The 23,963-nt window shown below is 46.2% G+C and overlaps 1 protein-coding gene across 2 annotated transcripts in view; it reads right to left on the bottom strand.

Moving 5' to 3' along the window:
• EYA2 (EYA transcriptional coactivator and phosphatase 2) overlaps window positions 1–23,963 on the bottom strand; it is a 217,088-nt gene that overhangs the window by 155,058 nt on the left and 38,067 nt on the right. The window lies entirely within an intron of this gene.

Below are 23,963 nucleotides of genomic sequence, written 5' to 3'. Positions count from 1 at the left end.
TGGGATTCATTTACAAAAAAAATTTTTTCCCCTGCATTGCATTGTTGCAAAACCCTGATACCCCTGCTGCTTCCGAATTGGGCCAAGAGGAGTGGGAAGAAAGAGGCATTCAAAAGCCCCCGCCCTCTGGCCTTCTCCTGGCCTGCTGCTGCCAGCGGCTTGCACCATTCGTTACCCTTGTCACCACCCCTGTCCCTGGGGACTAGGAAGCAAGAAGGGAGCGTGGGGCTGCTGGAGGAGCCCCAGAGATGACAGCTGGAGGGTGAGGGGTGGGGGAGACTTCAAAGGCTGGGAAGGATCAAAAGCAGATGGAGGGTCGCAGGCGGGTGGGCGGCTCACCTCTCCACACCCCCCTGAGCGCCCTGGCTACCTTGGCTGAGAACAGTGGCTCTGCCAGTTGGATGGAGAGGACAGATGGCCAGTCGGCCAAGGGGACTTTAGAGAGGGCCAACTCCCAGCATCTTTCAAGGGTTTCGAAACCCAAACCTGCTGACAGCAATCACAGGCTTCTGGATAGACAACAGCTGGGGCTCCAACCTGGGCATTTCTGGCCGCCACCCCCCAATACCCCCACTTGATTTCATTCAAAATACATCTGCTAATTGCAAACCAGCTCTGCCACTGTCTCGATCGTGGAGTGGGGGGCAACTGCACACACCAAAAGCCCAGGACCATCTCCGCACCCCTCCACCTCCATCGCTGTCATATTCACTCTGTCACTAGGAATGGTCAAGTTCATCCCCTAAACTGCCACAGTATCCACTGACTGCTCTCCACCTCCATGACTCCGACCCAGGGCCACACCCGCCCTAAGCTCTCTGCCCTGGACAAGCACCACAGCTCTGTGCCTGTCAGACTGGAGCCACTCGGGCCTCACTCCGGTTTGTTCTCTGTGCCTCCCCAGTTTGTCCTCTGTGACACAGCCTGATGGACTTCTGACAACAGAATCTGAACCTGCGCCCCACTCACCAACCTCATCTTTGCTTATAACCTCTGACTGTCGTTAGAATGAAGCAAGGACTTCTGAAGACAGCCTTGATCTGGCTTCCCGTTGTGTGATGTTTCATTCCAGCACACTGGCCTTTTTCTCACTCCATGTTCCCTCCTGTCACCAGGTTTTGCACATGCTGTTCCCTCAGCCTGGAACCCTGTTCCCTCCTGCTCACTTTTCAGAGGTCTCAGCTCTAGCATGACCTCCCTAGGCCCTCCCTCAGTAGAGCCCATTTCCTGATGGCAGCTCCCATGGGTCTGTGTCCCTCTCTTTCTCACACCAGTCACTATAGTAATTTTTATGGGTGTTTATATGTTATTTAACTTCCATCTGTCTTCCTGGCTAGACTGCAAGCTCCCTGAGAGCAGGGATTTTTGTCTCTTATGTCTACCATTATACTCCCCTACTCTTCGGCAGAGCCTGGCCCTTGACAGCTGTTTAATAAATATTTCTTGTATAATGAATGGACCCATTATTTGAATGTATGAATAAATGTATTATTTAACCATTCTTTACTGAGTGCCTGCTATGTGAGCTCAACACTGTGCTGGCCACTGCCATGGACACTACCTGGGACACTGCACATATTTATATTGCCTGCCTAGCCCCTCTATGCATCAAGTCTGAGACCCCTAGTTTACTGTTCTTTCCAGCATTAGGACATGGTCCAAAGTGCATGGGTGTTGTACACTACTGTCTTCCAGGCCATCCCAGAGGGGAGAGTAGTCCAACAGCTCCTGTCAAAATGCCACAAGGTGCTTGTTAATCATAGTTACTGTGTATTAAGCTCTGCCTAGATGTCATGTCCCTAGAAGTCCTGCTTTCTTTCCTCCTTAGGTTTTTCTTTTTTCCCCCAGCTTTACTGAGATATAATTGACATATTGTGTTAGTTTAAGGTGTATAATGAGATGATCTGATACATGTGAATATCACAAAATGATTTTGGTGGTCTTGCTTTGAGCTAAGAAAGCAGGAAGAGAAAGCAGGTATGTCTAGGGCCACAACATGGAGAACAAAGTCCTCACTTACAGAACATGGTGGAAAGTGGGTGCCTGGCATTCTGGCCTGGTGGAGCTTGTGGTAATAGCATCTTCTCTATCTTTGGGAGAAGTGCCTCTCCCCAACTCTCTATTGATGAGGCTTGGCTGGGGCTGGGGCTGACCCACCCAACAGAACCTGAGCCTGGCAATTAGCAGCTCCCATCCCACAGTCTGCAGTGATTGGCTCAGCCGTGGTGGTCACATGAGTCAGTGGAGGCCAATGAGAGGCTTAGGATGAGCTGCTGGAGAAGAGATGCTCTCTCCCATTGGACATGAAGTGTTTACCTGGAGCTGCTGGCAGTGCAGTCTACAGACTACCTCTGAGTAGCACAGTCTTAGGAGACTGGGACCACCATTCTAGTATATGGGCATCACATTGTTGGTGTTCAGTGTGCAAGTTAAGAGTAGGAGTAAACTGTAGGTTCAGCCAGTGAAATTTGGGGGCTGATGTTACTGTAGCCCACATATCCACAGTTACTAATAGAATGAACAATTCTGCAGATGTTTTTCTCGCCATAAACACATACAAACAGCCATATATATCCTTAAAAATATACAGCATTGTTTTAGAAGTGTATTTTATGAAGATATTTTTATCAACATCATTGATCTGTACATCCTATTCTGGGACTTTTTTCACTCTGATAACAAAATATCTTCATCTTCATTCCACATCACGACACAGAGATCTAGCTTATTCTTTCAACAGCTACATAGGATCCCCAGGTCTGTCCACACCACAGTTCTTCGGGCCAGTCCCCATGTTTCTGTCACTGTAGCTAATGCCACTGTCTGCTACCTGTGTGTACTTCCTAGGAGTAAGACCCCAAGGTAAAACTGCTGCGAGTTCCTTTAAAATTGTAAAGGATATTTCCACCCCTTGGAGTGGCTGCTCCGATTTATTTTCCCAATGGCCATGTCCTGTTCTCACCCTCTGCACCATTTCTAGTCCCTGATCTGAAAGCTTTAATCCAAAACTCTCTTAGGAAGTCATAAGCAATTTTTATAATATGCCTCCACAGCAGTTTACGCCAGAGCGCCCTCGTTCAGCCAAGCAGATGAAGTTCTAGGCAGCCTTACGGCAGGAAGGACCGTTAGCCCAGGTTTGGGGTCCTAGTCCTGGGCCAAGCTCCCTCACTCAGGCTCGATGAATTCACGTGCACACGAATGGGGCAGAATAAAAATGGTTGATGGGATAGTCTGACTACGCTTCCCTCATTCCCAATAGCCTGCAAAATCAAGGGTCCATTGTTTTGGCTAATCCACTTTTGCTTTGCAAGGGAATTTTTTTTACCTTTTTATTTTGAGATCATTACAGATGCACAAGAGGCAGCAAAGAATATTACAGAGAGGTCCTGGATAGCCTTTGCTCAGTTTCCCCCAAGTAATTACACCTTATGTAACTATATAGTACAGTATCAAAACCAGGAACTCGATATTGGTGCAGTGTGTGTATATAGCTCAGTGTCATTTTATCACACATGTGGATTCGTGTAACCACCAGTACACTCAAGACAGAGAACTATTCCATCACCAAAAAGGTCTCTGTTGTGCCACCCCTTCACAGGTGCACCCTCATGCCCCCTCCAGCCCCCAAACACCAGAATCCCTGCCAATCACTAATCCATTCTCTAAAATGCCATTTAGAGAATGTGATATAAACAGAATCATACAAGATATGACTTCTTGAGATTCCTTTTAAACATGAGTCAAGTTCAGATGCCTGCATTTACAATGTGTTTTCCAATATTCGGTAGGCCCACAAGAGACAACTTTCAAAAAAGCACCCAATGTGCGGTGACAGACTGAGACAGGACCACACACGTTCTGCTGATTTTGGGTTGGGTTCCGCTGGGCCCTCAAGCAAAATGCAGAATTTTATAGAATATTTCTCATGCGGAGCCATTAAAAAAAACCCACCCACAACGAACAAAACAAAGCACCAGGTTAAAGACCATGCTGTCTTACTGTCAGGAGAGGCCAGCCCTTGTGCGTGATGCCTAGGGACCATCCAGCGCTGGAGGTCAGAGGGAACCCAGGCGCCCCCCAGGAGGCAAGCCAGCAGGCAGTGGGCAGGCGGCAGCATTCTCTCGGGCTGCAAAGGCTTTTGCTCTGAGCTCACGCGGCTCCCTACCCTCAGCAATAGTGCAACAGCATCTCTGCTCTGCACCGCTCCTCTCCCTCCGCCTCCCCAAGCCCTGGCCCACCACAGTGACCTGGACCCATTTTAAACCGCTTTAAACCACAGAGAGCCTCCTTCTGAGGTTGCAGAGCAAGGGTGTTTTACTTTGAGAAAAGGGGAATGGGTGGGAGAAAAATATTGGAGAAACAGTAAGAGAAACTGAATAGCAGAAACTGAATGTCAGAAACATCTTCATCCTACCCGAATTCTTACTTGTGTCCCCACGAAGCACCAACCATTATGAAACTGAAAAATAATGAGTTCACAGGATGTCTAGGAGCCGGGCTTTGTTTCAAGGGCTTTTCATGCTTGAGCCCACTTAATCTTCCCAACAGCCCCTGGGAGATGGGCAGAACTTAAAATCCCATTTTATAGATAAGGAAAGCGAGGACAGAAAGTTTAAGTCACTTGCCTAAAATCAGCTGTAAGTAGCAGAGGTGGATTTAAAGCCAGGCTGTCTGACTCTGAATGTCCTACTCTCCCACCATCTGCCACCGACAGCAGCAGATGTCTTAAAATTAATCTTTCCTAATGACTGATCTCCTCTAATTACATCGTTACCCTGAAATTGAATGGGCCATGCAGTGATTCATGAGTTTTTAAATGTTTGTCTTGTGAGGCTGGCTCAATTTGATGCAATTTCATATGGTGAGGGTTTTTTTTTTCCCCTCTTCTTCCTTAAAATGGTTTCCTGGTGAGGGCTCGAAGACTTTTTTAATGAAACATCTCAAACATATGCAAAAGCAGACAGAATAATAAATAAATCACTGAGTATCTATCAGCCAGATTCAACAATTTCCAAGATTTTACTGTATGTGTCTCTTCTAAGCTTTTTGATTTATTTTTCTCTTTGGTGAGGTTTTTAAAGCAACTTTGCACTTAAAGTCTCTCCTCTTTGCTATACTTCTTTAAAAAATGTGGATGCTTTCTATTATTGCACCTAACAAAATGCACAGTGATTCCTTGGGCCGTCTTGGCCACAGTCGGTACATAATCTTTCCCATCGTCTCCACATGCCCTTTCAAGGCTGGTTCGTAAGATTTGGGATCTAAGCACAGTTCACACATTACATATGCTTACTGAGTATCTTACATTTATTTAATCTAGAACAGCCTCCCCTCCTTTTTATACGGACTACTGACAGGTTGCAGAAGGTAGGTTAGTTGTCTTGTAGAGCATCTCATGTTCAGGATTTGTCTGTTTGCTTCCTCATGGTGCTGTTAACTTATTTCTCTTTCACCGTATTTCCCGTAAATTTGCTGTAAAATATGATTAGGTTTGGATTACCTTGGGGGGTAGGGCAGTAATATTTCAGAGTGGCGCTGAGTTCTTTCCACTGCCTCACACTGGAGGGGCAGGTTGCTACTAATACAAATAGGGCTCCGTGGACCTGGGTGGTAACACTCTGCTCCCTCCATTATGAAGTTTTCCATGAACTTTTCATCCATTAATGCTCCTAGCCTGAATCAGTCATTCCAGCAGGCTTTTAGGAAGTTTTTAAAAATATATTTTTAAAGATGAGAGAGAAGAATTACAATAACATGAATACATTTGTTCAAAATCTGTCTTCTTGCAAACTGCTGTCATGATCTTTCTGCACTGCACTCTCCCAACCAGCCTGTGAGGTGGGCAAAGCCAGCAGGAACCCGGAACAGTGGGGTGACTAAGCAGGCCCCATTGGGTGCCTGGGTTCAAATCCCGGCTCTGCCACTCACTGATGGTTTGGGGTTTGACTTGATTTCTCTGCCTCAGTTTTCTTAGCTGTCGCATGAGGATACAAATGGTCCCCACGGCTTAGTGCTGTGGTGAGGATGACATGACTTACTACTTGTGAAGTTCTTAGAACAGAGCAGAATACAGTAAACTCCCTCCTCCACCCTTACAAGTGAAGACACCGAGAGACCAACAAGCTAAATAAATGTCCTCAGGTCCCACAGCTAATGACAGCCACAAGGCACACATCTCATTCCACCACATTCTGTTGTGTCAATGGAATGTTTTTCCACATTTTGAAAACACTTGCAAACAATTAGGAAAAACAACTTTTGGCTATAATGACTTAGAGGAATACCTAAATAGCCTAATATAATGCCGAACCCAAGGCCCCACACGATGTGGGTCCTGAGTACCCCTCCAATCTCACCCCCTGGAAGTCCTGTGCTTGCTCCCTCTCCTGCAGGGACACTGCCCTTCTTGCTGTTACTCGGACTTGGTGAGTTGGTTTCCACCTCATGGTTTTCCACTTGCTGTTCCTTCCACCACAAATCCCCTTCACTAGATTTTTCCCTGACTCATTCCCTCACTTTACTAAGGTGTTTTCTCAAATGTCACCTCCTCAGGGATGCTTTTCCTGATCATATTATCAAACCCATTCTCCCAGCTTTCTAACTACCCCCCATCTTCTAACCTCTGACCTTGCTGTATTTGTCATTATAATTTTGATCACCATCTTAAAACATAATGCATATTTATTTGTTCATTTTCCAAGGCAGAGGATGCTTTGTCTTATTCATTGCTGCATCCTTAGCATCTCGTACAATAACTGTAATGACACTAAACAGTCAGCCAACAAGTAGCACTGAAATGAATATTGAATAAGGACCCTCTAGCCTCATCATGTTATACACAAGGATCATGCCTACAAAATTCCTTAATATCACCAAAAGCAGGTATTAATTTATTTTGACAAAAACTATGTTGTGCCTTTGTTTTCCCAGATAAAAATATACCATGTACAGTTTTCAATCAATAGCACACACAGAACCAATCAATTCTTTTTAATGGCTGCATAGTATTTCATTGAAATGATGCACCGAAGTCTGCTTAACCATTCCCCTACTGCTGGGCATTCAGGTTATTTACAGGTTTTTGTTTGTTTGCTTGTTTTTATGATATTAGTCAATGACACAGTGAACATATATCTCAGGATCTCTCAGCCTGGCACTCTTGAGATTTTGTACCAGATGATTCTTTGCTGTGTGGGGCTGGTCTGTGGATTGTAACAAGAGCATCCCTCTACCCAGTTGTAACAACCCAAAATATCTCCAGACATTGGCAAACGTCTCCTGGGGTCAGAATCACCCTTGGTTGAGAACCTCTCCTCTGAATATTTATATACATACTTAAGCAAGAAGAAAAATCTAATTTCTACAGTGGAGGTGAGCAGACAAATGGAGACCAAGGAGTTTTCAAAATGGTGGCCCATGAGAAAAACAGCACTTCCCACCCACTCTGGATTTTAGTAAATAAATACTTAAGCTGTGCTTCAGTCATGTTTACTGTGGAAACCTGAGCACTGATTCTTCTCGGAAACTGCAGTGAGTGCCTGCAAATTTATCACGTCAACCTGACACCCCTTGAGTTGATCTGTTTTTTAACATCAGGCTTCAGATCAACAGATCCAGTGGACAAACATGAGATATATTTGATCAAATTAGCTTACAGATGGTAAAGGGGCTTAGCTTAATGATCCTTCATCCCTTTGGCCTGAGCACATGGCCAAACAAACAAGATTGGAGCTTTGTTGGCCCCGAAGAAGAGCGTGGCTGTCGGCTGTGCCCCCGGCAGCCGCTGTCCAGGGGGCATTTCTGGGCTGGCCAAGCCAGTCTTCCACATGCACGAAATAATCAGCTGAAGCTGATTCTCCAAGCTCCAGCTGTTGTTATTAGTGCAGCCTCACGCTGCACCAGACACGGTTCACAGTGCTCTGCGTGATCTGCCTCCTGCCACTCTCTCATCACATCCCTCACTTCTCTACCATCCAGCGACACCAGCACTCTACCTGTTGTCCCTCAAAAGCAGCAAATTCCTTGCCACCTTGGGATCTATGCATAGCTGTTCCCTCTGCCCTTGATGCTCAACCCCTCCCTCATTTTTAGGTTTCTGCATAAATGTCACAATGTTACTGCCTCCAGGAAGCCTTCCCTGACCACCACCACTGCCATCACCCTCCTTTACTGGATTAGTTTTCACTGCACCCTGAGCTTTTCATCCATGGCATTTGTTACCACTGCAATTAATAATCAGCTGAGCATTTAATTGTATAATGCTTACCTCTCCCATGAGGCTCTGTACAGTAGCCATGAGCCACATGTGGCTCTTGAGCACTTGAAATGTGGCTAGTCCAAACTGAGATGTGTCCAAACACATCCCAGATCTCAAAGACTTAGTACAAAAAAGAAAGGAAAATAATATCTTAGTAATATGAAAAATATTGCTTATATACTGAAATGATAACATTTTTTATATCTTGGGTAAAATAAAATCTATTAGTAACATTAATTTCACTTTTTTCTTTTAATATTTTTAAATGTGGCCAGTAGAAAATTTTAAATTACACATATGGCTCATTTCATATTTCTATTGGGCAGTGCTGTTTGGCACATTAATGCACTCCATGAGGATAGAAATCATCACTAGATTATTCTGCTCTATCGCTAGAGCTTAGAACACTGCCTGGCACAGAATATGTGCTGAATAAATATCGTTGAATGAACGAGTGAATGAATGAATAAAATGTAAGGAACTGGAAGAGCTTGCCCATTCATGTCCTGGTTGTCAAGAATAGTTTGTTGCATTTTGAAGCCCTCCAAACAATCACCAGGTGCTCTATCCATGGAATTACAGTTCGTTCACCTGCCGAGTCCTGGGCACCAGCTTTCTCTTCAGATACAATCCTGTGAACACAGCCAGTTCCCCTGCTTTCTTAGCTGACTGCACAGCCCGGGAGAGAAGACAAGGCTTGGGAGAAATGTCCACAGCAGCCAGACAGCCAGCGTCTTCCACCAAAAGTCAATAGACGGTGGCTTGGGAAGTCTATCAACCTTGACTGGTCAAACATGTTCTAGAAAGGGCCACTCATACCTGCAGGAACAGCATGGACAGGAGCCAGGCGGGCAAGGCTGCCAACTTGGGGAAGTCAGGAGGCCAAGGCCGAGAGCGTCTGGGAGGCTGAACAAGCCTGGGCCTGAACCAACCAGGTGGGTCACCTGTCTCCATCCTATGCCAAGGAAAACATTTCTCCAAGATGAGACAGAAGAAGGTGGTACTCTAGGTCAGATGCAGGCGCTCTGCACACGGAGGCCCTGGCCTAGGCCCTGGAGTGGCCGTGCCTGCTGCACTCACAGGGGTCGCCCCTTCTTAGGCTCAGACAGTCCTACTGGGTCTGACACTCTAACTTGGGTCCACTGTCGGGGGTTAGAGGTGGGGAGAAGGGAAGAAAGATTGAGGGGCCAGAAGAGAACCAAAGCTGGTGTCTTGCCCCCTTTAAACTGGGCTTTAGTTGCTCAGGAGCAAACTGGCTGTGAGCTTGACACTGGTCTAGGTGCTTATATTCCCGTTTGACTTTGAGCAATAGGACTAATACCTCAGACTTAGAAAAGGGTCACGCTGCAGGCCAGGCTCAGCACTAAGTACTTGACACAGAAACCTAATAACAGAGCTAACACTGGTGCCACATGGCAGCAACCCACAACGAGGAGCAGAGGCAGGATCTGAACCCTGGCATTGGGAGCTGCCGTTCCATTCAACAGTTACATGGACTTGAACCCACCTCTACTACTTACTTGCTACACCAAGCTGGGGAATTGTGCAGCACCAGTGACTGTCATTTATCTCGTACTCACTAAGCTCTAGTCAGTCATTGTTCCCGACGTCTTCCTCTCTGAGTGTATTGCTCGCTGAATCCTCACGACAACCCTCAGCCATTATCACCCTCTAAATTCAAAGGCAATTCGGCTCCTGCGAAACCACTACAGTCGCTGAAGAACACAGACTCAGGAGCTGCACTGCCTGTCTGGAGTCCCAGCTGTGTAGCTGGATGAGAGTGGTGACCTTAGGCAAGTACCTTAGCCTCTCTAGGCCTCAGTTTCCTCATCTGTAAAATGGGGATAATAGTACCTACCAGTGTGAGGGTTTTAAATAGGTACTATTTGAAAGCATGTGGCAGAGTGCCTGGCAAAGAGGATGTATTCAAAGAGCCCACTACCTGTCATGCCTGTAATACGTGGGCCACAGGAAAGGTGACAAGATTAGGACTTCCCAGGGAGGTGGGGCAAAGCAGAACATGAAATTCAGCCTTTCAACCCTCCAGACCCCCCACTCCCTGATACTCTTGTGGGGCATGCATCCCTTCAACAGTTACCTGAGGGCTCTCTGGGCACCAGACACAACTCAGGGGTCGTCCTCATGCCCTGATGACAGACTCCAGCACCCGCTGGGCGCCTCTCACCTTCCACTGCCCGCCTGCCCTGGACCCATTCTCTGTGCTCCTGGAGCGAGATATTTAAACATAAATCTGACCTTGTCATGCCCCCACTAAACCTCTTTAACAGCTCCCCCAGCGCCCTTGGGCTAAATTCCAAACTTCCACAGGGACTAAAAACAGTGGCTGTCAAACTGAGACTCACAGTAACAAGTGCATTTTACAGTGCAGTGCAGTGTACACCTTCATAAAACCTGAAACAGAAGTTTCAAGAAACCACATTGACCTCATGTGTGACACACAGGCATTTGCTGTTCTGTTCTTTTTTTTTTTCCCCCAGTGCTGGATGCGGCCTGCCAAATTGATTACATTAAGACCTGAGGCTGTGAACAACACTGGCTTAAGGACTCTCTGACCCAGGCTCCGGCAGCCTTTCATCCTCACTTCTCATCCTTCTGGAAGCCCAAGTTCTGGTCATGCCGAACCCTCTGCCACCAGGCCTTTGCACTACTTGCCACTGGGCCTTTGCACATGCTGTTCCTCTGTCTACAGTACTCTTTCTGCTTGTCCATCTGGCTTAGCCAAGGACAACCTGCCCAGGGAAGCTGCCTGCCCATCCATGGAATGTTGTCTCACCATTACTTGTGACCCACCTTCAGGCTCTCTCTGCACATTCATTAGAAGAGCCTTGGGAGGTTTTTTTTTAAACCAATGCTCAGTCCCCAGTCCAGATAATTTCAGTCAAGTATTTCTGAGGCCTGAACATTAGCATTTATAAAAAAAATTCACCAATGAGCCTCAGTTTTATTTCCTCCTGAGCACTTAGGAGAACCTAAAGTAGCTCATGGGTTTGTTTGTTTGCTTGTCCAGGGGAGAGAGCCTCAGTCTCCTTTATGGCCCCTCCCTTCCCCCAGGGCTGAGTAAGGTGCCGCACACTTGCTGCCGGCCTCGGCTGAAACCCAACTCCAGGAGACATGACCGAGATGAGGAGTCCGCCTGGGGCGCACCTCCCTCCGCAGCACCTCCTAGCAGGCCTGCTCGCTTTCCGGGAGCTGCCGAAAGACTCACTTGTTCAGACCTACAAGGTACAACTCCAAATCCAGGCTGTAGGGGTCCACAGCTCGGGTAGCAGGGCAGTAATCAGGGCCAGACAACACTTGTGAAAATATTTTAGGCTTTGTGGAACTGCTCAGTTCTGTGGTTGTAATTCAAAAGTGGCTCCCTGTAAATAAAATGGGCACAGACATGGCTCAATAGAACTTTATCTAAAGGCAGTGGGCCGCACTTGTTCCTAGACTAGGGGGTGTAGAGCTTAAGGGCCAGACCACTGGAGCCCAACCCTGTGACCTCTGGCAAATCACTTAACTGCTCTGTGCCTCAGTTCCCTCACTCAGCAATGGGAATCATAAAGGTATACAGTTTATAGGGCAGTTGGGAGGATTAAATAAATTAACGTGTGTAAAGCACTCTAGACAGTACCTGGCATGCAGTAAACACATTGGCAAATCTTAGCTGCTTTATTATTACTACCTGGGAGCAGATACTGCTGAGATGAAATCCCAGCCTCTCCTCTGGGTGTTCCCTTGGTCGAGGTGTCTCTCCCAGCGTCCACTTCCTGAGCTGTAAGATGGGATAATGACAGTGCCCACTCCTGGGGCTGGGTGGGATGAAATGAACAAATACAGGCCAAGCGCTCTGCCCAAGTGCATAGTAAGTGCTCAAAACCAAAGTCAATATTATTATTCTCCAGAATGATACTGACAGAAAAACAAAACTTGGGCACACTGATGCCCTGACCCTGAGCTCTGGCTGCCTGGCCTGACCTAGCATGGATCTGGTAAATGTGGCCAGTAGGGCCCTTTTTTTAAAAAAATTAAGGTATCATGGATATACAATCTTATGAAAGTTTCACATGGGCAACATTGTGGTTACTACACTCACCCATATTATCAAGACCCCACCACCACCCCATCACAGTCACTGTCCATCAGTGTAGTAAGATGCTATAGAGTCACTACTTGTCTTCTCTGTGCTACCCTGCCCTCCCCGTGTCACCCCTACATTATGTGTGCTAATCATAATGCCCTTTAATCCCCCTCTCCCTCCCTCCCCACCCATCCTCCCCCACCCCTCCCCTTTGGTAACCACTGGTCCCTTCTTAGAGTCTGTGGGTCTGCTGCTGTTTTGTTCCTTCAGTTTCAGCAGGGCTCTTTGTAAAGCTGTTTTCTGACAACCCTTTCCATACAACTCCTGGGAACAGGATTTCAAAAGGCAAAAAATAAAATCCACCGGGTCAGTGGTTCCTGACATTTCTCCACACCATCCCTCTCACCTGGAGACCCTGCTGACTTCAGGGGGAAGAGGTGCTTGGAGACTTCCAGAAGGAAGAGGTGCCTTCCATGGCGGCAGGCTCAGGAAGTGGACAGTGTGGGTGGGGCTGGGTAAGAGAGAACCTTTATTCTCTGACACTTTTATACGCCAAAGTGGAGCAGTTGAAGGGAGATGTGTATGTGTGCATGTGTGAAAACTCTATCTGCCTCTCTTCAGTAGATACACTTGTGATAGCATTTGGGGCCCACCAAATAATCAAGGATGATCTCTCCCAAGTAAGGTCCTTAAACTTCATCATATCGACAAAGTCTTTGCCATTCAAGGTCACATTTACAGGCTCTAGTAATTAGGACCTGGGATAATACTTAGTCTCCTATACTTGGAAATGACTAACTTTTATGCTGAAATTCTCACAAGTTTGGACAATGAGCTTCCCAGTTGATAAAGGACTAGAGACAGTAAAGAGGGAGGCAGGACAGCTATATGCAGGGGCAGAGTCCACGAGAGGGCTTAAGAACATTCCAGTATCAGAACAGCACAGAAATACAAGTTTACCAGGATGAAGGCAGCATCTGTTCAGAGTTTTCTCCATGCCAGGCCAGGCTGTAACTGCTTTATGTCAATCAAGTCATTTAATTCTTGAAGCAGAGATGCTTATGTGCTCACCCAAATCTAGATTTTCTGCTTTCTGAACACAGCTCTAAACTATTCCCCAGTCTGTCTCACAGCTAGGTGTGTCTGATAACTGAGTTCTGGCCATGCACCATGAGCAGAAGTGATATTTGCACCTTTCAGTCCTGGCCTGTAAAGTCTCTAACATTTGAAAATTCCCTCTCTTTTCTCATCTGCCTTCTGATTGGATACACTTCTGAGGCAGTGGGGGAGACAGAGCTACACAATAGAAGGAGCCTGAGTTCTTGGTGGACCACAAGCAGGTCTACTCGGAACACTATTACTGGTGTTTACATGAGTGAGAATCAGCTGGTATTGTATTAAGCCCTGAGACTACAGGATATATTTGTTACGGCAGTAAGCGTTTCCTTAACCAATACAGATAGTCTATCCACGCAATGGAATTTTATGCAGCCATTAAAAACAGTAAGTAAGAGTAATAGCAGTTGTCTTGGAGAAAATTCCATGAATATCATTGAGGGGGAAAAATACTAAGCATGTATAATACATTATTTAAAAAAGAATCAGTGATTCTTCCTCCCCACTCCCCCAAAAAAGATCCAAAACCAAACCAAAACCCAACTCAAACCAAGCCAAAATCCATCTGTTTGGGAACACATTTGTATGGAGCAAAATGTGGAAGACTAAAAGGTCAGGGGTTGGCAAACTATGGACTGAAGGCCAACTCTGGTCCACTACCCAATTTTTAAATAAAGGTTTATCGACACACAGCCATGCCCCTTTGTTTTACAAACTGTCCATGGCTGCTTTCATGCAATGACAGCAGAGTTAAGTAGTTGCAGTGGAGATTATACGGCCCGTGATGCCATAAATATTTACCATCTGGTCATTTCTAGAAAAATTTGCATTTTTTTGTGGTAGGTGACCAACACAGGAAAAATAAAGATTATGCACCACTATCAGTAATGAGATAGATGAGATCTAGATGTGCTGACATGGAGAGATGTCCACAGTATAGAAGTGGAAAACAGTTGGTTATTGTGTGGAAAGCCTGCTCCCATTTTCTGTAAAAAGAGAACTATGAATTTGTAGAATGGTTTCTATATATATGAAAACATATCTACAAAAGTCCACATGCAACAGTTAATGGCAGTAGAAGAGGGAACCTGGGAACTGGCCATGTTTTACTTTATATACTTCGGTATCCTCTTAATGCTTTGGGATGACCAGGTCAATTACTTCTGTAATTAAAAATAAAACCAGTGAAGGAAAAAAAGTCAGAAGAAACTTAAACCCAAATGAGCGTAAAGATTGCTGGTAAAATGGAATGTGCTGGGGGCAGTTCTTATATATCTTCAGATCCTGTGGGCTAGCCTGGGACCTGGCTGACACGTAGTAGGTACTTACTCAGTGTGTGATGACTTCATGAACAAGTGTTGAGGAAGATGAACAATACAGAGAAAGGATGAAAAGAAGAGAAAAGAAAAGGAAAGACCCACTGCCCTCTGCTCCCCCAGCAAGCACCAGGACACCAACCCAAGCTGAGCAAATGCCCACCGGACACGCTGACATTCCAGCCCGACCTTTAGAATAACCAGAGGTCATGCTTCTTCCTTACCCCCAAATCAAGGCAAACAACCAAACAACCAAACAGAAAAACCTAGAATAATCCCTCTGCAAATAATGTTCAGCCCTCAGACCACCAGTCCAGCTTCGCCTTGGTATCACACACATCTCGTACTAAGAACCAAGTGTCATTAGAGCCCATTTCCCTTCGGGCCCCATTCAGGCTGGACGTGAACTCACAGCTCTGTTCAAGGCTGAGCATGAGACCAGGAGGAGGAAGAGGTGGCTCCAGGCGTTTCCTGGCATCTGGGGGACAACCCTAGGGGACACCGGAGTCCCTCCAGTTGCTCAAACTCACAGGAAGGAACGTCTGCTTATGTTATTGCTGTTGTGTTAACATAGGTCACTCATCAGCATGGTATTTCTGGAGAGAAGCCGCATAAAAATCGTATTAACATGCACCCTCAAAGGGAGCTAGCCGCCCAGAGCCTGTTCGCTATGCAAATCTTCTGCCCATAAGCTGCAAGTCAAAGTGAGTTGGAATTTACAGAGCAACACAGCTGTGTGGGCTGCGGGATTGCTCCTTTACTGTAAGCTCCTCAACTTACTGACTTTACTCTTCTTAACTTCTTCTTCCTCCCTCCCTTCTCTTTCTTACCTTTCCTCCTTCCACAAATATTTCCTGAACTTTTGCTATGTGCCCAGCATCATTTTAGTTTGTGGGATGGAACAGTAAGAAAAACAAAGCCCCACCCTTCCAGAAGTTGACATTGTATTGGGGGAGATAAACAATGAACAGGGGCACATACATATTTTAGATGGGATGACCAGAGATGGTCTTTTGGAGGAGGTGACGTATGAGCAGATACTTGGTGTGGATTAATAAGTGATGTGAAAAGGAGGCAAGAAAAGCAAACCACGCAGAGCAGCATGTGCAAAGGCCCTGAGGTGGCCAGGAGCCCAGCACGTCTGAAGAACAGAAAGAATAACAGAGCAGTTGGAATGTGATGAGTGAGGGCAAAGGGATAGAATACATCCTGAGAGTTTTTACAAACAACACCTATGACGATACCACATTCCTTAGGGTTAGGTATCATAACTGGGCTAATGTAGTGTGGTGGTTGTGGACACAGCTTCCAAGGCCCTCCTACCAGCTGGCTGACCTGGGGAGTAGTTACTGAGCCCTGTGACCTCAGTTTCTCCATGTGTAACATGCAATTAGCAGTAAACCTGCCTTACAGGGTCATTATGGAGATTAAATGAATTTGTATACATAAAGCATCAAGCAGTGGCACATTACTATTAGAGAAACAGTATACTCTTAGGATGACTCAACTCTCTTGCTTTTCACAAGTTTTAATATTAACAGTAATGCTGTAAAAATATGTTTTTAAAAAGTAGAGTTCCAGGACTTCAAATATTGGCTCTCTTAATGGAGGATGATATTTGAAAATGGAATTGTATAAGTTGCACAAAACTAAAATAGAATGAAATGGAAATATTGATGATGTCTCATTTTCTGTGCATTTAGATGAAGAGTGACTCCCTTACCTTCATTCTCCTGGGTAATTGCCTTAAACTTTGCATCGTAGTACAACTGAGGATGCAACCTCTTCCTAACAGTCTTAGGAAGCCCTGCTTCCAGCCACCAGGGCTGACCTGGCATGAGGTTCTTAGGTTCTTACAGAGAGAGTGTGGGCACTGCCTGCCCCAGGGGATCAGTGGGCTGGACTGGCAGGACTCAGCCCCACTCCGGGCTCACTGCCCCTTGCTCCAGGCAGCAGCTTGGGGTGGGGGGCAGCCTGGAGTGGAGACTAGGCTTCGCTTTTAGTTTGTGCACAGCCTCTCCGTGTCCCACCCTCACCTTCCAACAGGCATGCATTGATAGCTCTGTCAATTACTGAGTGCTTGTTCTGTGTCAAGCACTGTGTTAATCACTTTGCACACATGGTGCAGGAAAACATGGGCTCTGGAAACAGATTTCTGAGTACACACTCCAACTCCAGCACTCACCTTGCTCAAGCCACTCAGCCTCCCTGTGCCACATTTTCTTCATGTGTCATATGCACGATATGACAGTACGTATCCTTCTTATGGTGACTGTGAGGATTCAGTAAGTTAATACATGTAAACCCCTCAGGACAGTGCATGACTCTTGCTTAGCCATCAGTAAATGGTAACTATTACTATGACCTTATGGAACTTTCTAGTAACTTTATGAAGTGGGTGCTATTTTTAGCTTCCATTGTGCAGATGCAGAATGGAGGCAGAGGCTTAGACCCTTACTCAAAGCCACACAGTACGTGGTACAACTAGGGGTTGCAACCAATGCAGTTTGCACAAGTCTTAAAATGGGCATCAACTTAACACTGAAATAAAAGTATTAACTGTTAAGCCAGTCTTGAGCAGTCATTCATTCAATAAATATTTGCTGTGCACCTACTGTGTGCCTGAGAGGATGTGGGAATGGAGCTAACCCTACCCTCTAGCTCAGTGTGAAGTCTGAAGATGAAGCAAAAAAAGTGGAGAACAAAATCAAGAGTCAGAAAGCAACTGGAATCTTGATTGCACTGGCCGAGCCCTGATCCAGCTAAAACTGTGGACTCCCAGTTCCTTGAGCCCATAAATTTCCTTTACTTGCTAACCCAGTTTGAATTGGGTTTTCTATCATTTGTAACTGAAAGTCTTGACTGTGAGAATAGATTTGGTCCAACTTACTCTCACACTTAGCAGGACAGTTTTAAAAACATTAAACTCTCCCTACTTTCTAATTTTACCATTTAGTTCAGGTTTTTCCATAAAAGAAGCCAGGCCATGTATATTTTTGGTATCACCTTATGGAACACATTAGAGTACATTTCCAATCTAAATCTTTAACTCCTTAAAAACAGGGTCTCAACAAACAACAACAAATGTTGGCGAGGATGTGGAGAAAGGGGAACCCTCCTACACTGCTGGTGGGAATGTAAATTAGTTCAACCATTGTGGAAAGCAGTATGGAGATTCCTCAAAAAACTCAAAATAGAAATACCATTTGACCCAGGAATTCCTAGGAATTTACCCTAAGACTGCAGGAGCCCAGCTTCAAAAAGACAGATGCACCCCTATGTTTATCGCAGCACTATTTATAATAGCCAAGAAATGGAAGCAACCTAAGTGTCCATCAGTAGATGAATGGATAAAGAAGATGTGGTGCTTATACACAATGGAATATTATTCAGCCATAAGAAGAAAACAGATCCTACCATTTGCAACAACATGGATAGAGCTAGAGGGTATTATACTCAGTGAAATAAGCCAGGCAGAGAAAGACAAGTACCAAATGATTTCACTCATATGTGGAGTATAAGAACAAAGCAAAAATGGAAGGAACAAAACAGCAGCAGAATCACAGAATCCAAGAATGGATTAACAGTTACCAAAGGGAAGGGACCAGGTAGGATGGGTGGGAAGGGAGGGAGAAGGCGGGGGAGAAGAAAGGGCCTTATGATTAGGATCTATAATGAGGGGTGGGGCATGGGGAGGGCTGTGCAACACAGAGAAGACAAGTAGTGATTCTATAGCATCTTACTATGCTGATGGACAATGACTGTAATGGGATATGTGGTGGGGACTTGATAATGGGGGGGAATCTAGTAACCACAATGTTGCTCATGTAATTGTATATTAATGATACCAAAATTTAAAAAAATTGAAAAAAAACAGGGTCTCAACAGCAATTTAAAACCTTGTCTTTGGGATAATTAATATGGTAGTTATGAATGCTAATCACCAAATATTTTAGGTTTATCTTTTGGGTCCATGGTAGGACTGCACTTCTTCACCCTGTTTAAAGTTATTATGTGAGTTGCTTTGGCCACAGAAGTATTAAAGGAAAATGGTATGTGACCCTTCTGGACAGACACTTATAGAGCCAGTGTGTAATGTCATGTAGTTTCAGAGTTCCCAGAACCAGGAAGAACACGGAGCAAGAACAATAGGCAAATGTCTGTTGATTGAAAGTCATTCAGATTTGGGGGTTTTTGTTACCACAGCAGAGTCAAGCCTATTCTGACTGATATTAATAGAAATTATTGAGAGTGCACTACACAAAGCAAGTACGGTTTCTCAAAATTTGTACTTATATATACGTTTTGTTTGGTGGAGGGGTATGTCTTCATTGTGCATGGGTGGTTTTTCTTTTCTATGTCATTACAAGGTTGAAATAAATACGCTTTGCGCTGAAAATCATGGTCAAAAAGTGCTTAAAAGCAGTGCTTTAGAACTTTGGGGGAAAACTTAGGGTCCAGGAAAGAACATCTAAAGCAGATGGAGGACTAGACAAGAGTACCTGGGAGAAGAGGACTAAGGGGATGAGTTTGGAGGTGTTAGTTTGAACAGTCTTCATGTAAATGGGGAATAAAAGGGTGCTTTCCAGCCATTCTCCAACTCTGAAGGGTAGGAGGTCAGCAAACACTTTCTGTGAAGAGCCAGACAGTAAATATTTTAGACTTTGGGGGCCAAGAGGTTTCTGTCACAACTACCCAAATCTACCTATGTAGGAATAAAGCAGCCACAACCCATATAGTGGTGAGTGTATGTGGCTGTGTTCCAATAAAACTTTATTGACAAAAAGGCAGCTGGCCAGATTTGACCTCTGGGCTGCAGTTCACTGACCCCTGCTTTAAGAGATCAAACAAAGAGGTAGAAACAGATTTAAATTTAAGGACTTACATTTTAGATCCATGGAAGAACTAAAGGTGAGTTCCTAACGGAAAAACAAAGCTGCCATCATCAACATTAGGAGTCAGTAAACTATGGCCTATGGGACAAATTCCAGCTGCCAAGTGTTTTCTTAAATAAAGTTTTATTTGTTTACAGGTTGTCTATAGCTGCATTCACATGATGGTAGTACAGTTGAGTAGTTTTAACAGAGACCATTAAACTGCAAAGGCCTAAAATATTTACTATCTGTTTCTTTACAGAAAATATTTGCTCATGCATGTATGCCCAGGATTACATTCAAACAATGGTGTTAGGGGCTTAGGGTGGACCCAGGATCACATCCAGAAAAGTCCTTAGGGAGCCTCAAGCAGAACGATATTTTTAATAAAGTAAATAGGGTAAAAGCCAAAAATGAATCAAAGTAACCCCTGGTCCTGCACCCTGGAGAGATTTTGACCGCATTGACGCTCAAGGAATGAGTTCACAGCTAAGACGTGCTTCATAAATGTTAAAATAACAAGAACAATAAATAGTAATAAAACACAAAGCCACGCACCCCGTCTCCACGGGCAAGACCTCCCAGGGTTTTGAGCTTAGGAGTAAGGCGGGAACAGCCCTCACCACTGATGGTCTGTCTTGGCAGAGGGTTTGACGGTCCTTCAGGGACCCAATGGGTAAGGTTCAGAGGAGGAAGAAGTCAAATACAAGCATGCACTGGAGAAGAACGCCTCGGTCACGGAGACTCTAACTTCCACTGGGAAATGGGACTCAGGTCCTGAGGTCAGCACTTACTCCTGAGACCATTAGAACTCCGGGTCTTCGTTGCCAGGCCCGCCTGAGTTCCAAGCCAGCCCTCAGCAGCTAGCGGCTTGATGGGATTGTCCCAGCACCTTCACCCTCTGCAGTGAAGCCTGCAGAAGGTCAGAAAAGCTAAAACAAATCACACAATCGTCACATGAAGAGCTTGCACAAAAGCTGACTAGGCAGATAGGAGCAACGATGCATTCCCTTCCTACAACACGCCCAGAAGGGCCCAGCAGGCCACAGAGGTGAAAGGCAGATCCTGTCCAAAATCATCCAATGCCCTAATGATGACCGGGGTCGGGCCATGAAAAGTCCATGCGATCCCGAGGTTCCCACGTCCCCAGAGAGCACTGGAGAATGTGGATCATGCTAATAGCACTCGCAGCCTGCACTTCAGGGCTTGGAAAACACTGCATGGCGCATCTAAGGGAACTCGGCAGATGGCAGGCAGAATGAGTCTCCTTTTACAGAACAGAAACCCCGAGATACAGGAGAGGCTGCCGAACCCTCTGAGACGTCTTGGAGTTGGTTAAAAACAGGAAGCTTGAGCTGTCTACAGATCCACTGGGTAGTCGCTGGGAGTCCAGCCACCCCGGCTCAACGCGGCCAGCTCTTCAGCGGCGCTGGGGAAATGGCGGGTGCCGTTCCAGGCACTCCGCATAGAAGGTCGCATTTAATCCCCACTACCCCTATGGTGCAGATACTGTCATTATCCTCATTTTCAGATGAGGAAACTGAGGCAGAGTCTAAGGCCACCCAGGTAAAGGAGGGACCTTCCCACTGTTAACTGCAGGGGGCATGTTGTTTTTTAAGAACCAAATGAATTGCCAGGAGATGGTAAATGTAGCCCCTTTACCTGTCAGCTCCTCTCCTTTCCCACCTGGTGTCTTTTCTCAACGCACAGTAGGCATGAACTAGGTCAGATCTGAGATACGCTCCGGTCTGAATGTTTATGCCTCCCCTAAATTCACACGAGGACACCTACCCCTCAATGTGATGGTGTTTGGAGGTGGGATCTTTGGGGGGTGATGAGGTCGTGTGGCCCACCTGAATGGGATTAGTGCCCTTATAAAGAGACCCAGAGAGCTCTCTGTCCCTTCTGCCACGGGAGAAGATGGCCGTGTGTGAACCAGGAAGTGAGCTCTCACCGGACGCCAGGACTGCTGGACCCAGGACCTTGGACTTCCCTGCCTCCCTCCCAGCTGTGAGAAGTAGATGTTTATTGTTTAAGCCACCTGGTCATGGTAACAGGTTACGGCAGCTCAAAAGGACTAAGACAAGACATAAACAAAACAAACTTTTCTGAGCTCTGATTGCATGCCAGGTCCTACTGGAGCTTTGCAGCCAAGAGCTGGTTGGTTCTTCCTGACAATGCTATAGAGTAGATGCTATTCACCCCCCACCTCAGAGATGAAGACGTGAGGCTCAGAAAGTGCCCTGAAGATGCAGTGACACGAGTGGCTGCCAAGTCCTGAGCCCTTGCCTAGCAGCGCCAGGTGCCTGACACACACTCCCTGTCCCTCTCCTCATGGCCCCCTCACGCTCCCATTGCCCAGGTGAGAAAACTGAGACTGCAACTGGCCCGAAGCTAGTGCAGCCCTTACGATCCTGCCACAGAATCAGAGATGCCCACCACTGGAAGGGGCCTTTGGGTGACTTGTTCCCGGCCCCAACCCCTGTCATCAGGGCTGGGTGAGCACCTCCGGTCACACACGCTCGCCTCCCTTCTGAGCCATTCCTGGGGCCCCTGGGGCCGGCCAGAGAAGGCAGAACAGGGAGGAGGCTCCAGGCTGACCTGGGGGCTTTCAGGATCCACCCTGTTTGTTTCTGGCACAAGCCAGAACTTGTACTTGAGAGAAAAGTTATCTTTTTAGTAAGAAAGCAAAGAGGAGAGAGGGAGAGGGAGAGAGAGAAGAAAAAGAAAAAAATGAAAGAGTGCAAAGGCTTCAAGCCACAGAGAGGCACTTTGATAACTATGTGCAAATGAGGCAGCAATATGTGGACTAAATATCCCTTAAAATCTTATAGCTTCAGATATTAGTGAGGCGCGGGAACACCAGCCCCCAAATCAGTCCTTGCTTCCTTTTGTGCACTTCACTGCCTCCCTTTCTTGTTTGAGTGTACGTCACCCTGAATCCTTCAGGGAGAAAGCAGTTTGATCTGGAAGAAATTCATGCTGAGAACAGGGTGAGCCTGCCTGCCCAAATCTGGATCTGGGACTCTGTGGGGCCCCTGGCTGCAACATTCATTCAACGGCTGACAACAGCTACCGGGCCCAGAGAGGCCATGCCTCAGGCCAGACCCATCAGTGGATATTTCTCTTTGATTCTCACGATAAGTCTGTGAGGTATATATATTCTCCCCATGGCAGGAGAAGCTGAGACTTGGAGAAAGCAAGTTCCTTTAGTCATTCAACAAACATGAGTATTACTGTTTGCCAGCACTGTGCTAAGGCCCATATGCTAGGTCAGGATTTCTGTTGACACTGCTGACATCTGGGGCTGGATGATTCTCTGTTGTGGGTTATCCTGGGCACTGGAGGATGTTTAGCTGCATCCCTGGCCTCTACCCCCTGGACACCTGCAGCATCGTCCCGCCATCCTGTTTTGTCTGTGACAAAACAAAAACATGTGCAGACACTGTTACATCATGTGAGGTACAAAGTCACCCCTGGTTGGGAACCCCTGCTCTACGTGGATTAACACCCAGAATCCTCCCTTGGAGGCAGGTCTGTTGGTGTCCTCATTGTACAGATGGGGGAGCCCGGCCTGGGGAGATTAAATTGCATGTGCTTGTCCAAAGTCACTCAGCTAGTGTCAGAGAGGGGACTCGAACCCAGTCTCGCCCCAGAGCCGGGTATGGAATTCCTCTCACACTTCACCACGTGGGTAAGCACATCTTCAAGGCTAAGCTGCTGGTTGTTGGAGGCCTTTGTGATGTTCCATTTTGGAGTGGGGTGAACCCAGCTCACAGTTCTCCCAACTACACAAAAGTAGCCTGTGCCCCATTCCCCATCTTTTCTCTAAGAGGGTCTTTCTAGTATAAAATGGTGCCTTTCTTCAGATTGCCCACTGCCCTGCTGCAATGAGGAATGTTCTGGAAAGATTGTTAACAAGAACTCAGGTAACAATAATGTCATGACTGACAAGCGCTTTCATAAAGTGTCAGTGTCTGTTGTGCACTCCTGCTAAGCTCAAGGGGCTTTCATAATACTTCATCTCAACTTTACCACAAGCCTTTGAGGCAGAGGCTCTCAGTGCCTCCATGTTATAAATGAGGAAACGGAGGCACAGGGAGGTAAGCAACTTGCTCCAGGTCACACAGCTGCTAGGTGGCAGGGCCTCACCTCTTCACCACCACACCACACAGCCTCTCTTCACAGTGCTCACTGCACAGTGTTTTTGGCACTTTCCGCGTTGTGATGCATTTATTTTCTCACTGTAACTCTGGCAGATAGATATTATCACCCTATTTTGGGGATTTGGAAACCGAACCCCAGGAAGATTAAAG

This window comes from Manis pentadactyla, chromosome 5 (genome assembly GCF_030020395.1).
Source record: "Manis pentadactyla isolate mManPen7 chromosome 5, mManPen7.hap1, whole genome shotgun sequence".
Classification (NCBI taxonomy): domain Eukaryota; kingdom Metazoa; phylum Chordata; class Mammalia; order Pholidota; family Manidae; genus Manis; species Manis pentadactyla.
The sequence above is the reverse complement of the archived record's forward strand: the minus strand, read 5'-3'. Positions and strand labels throughout refer to the sequence as shown.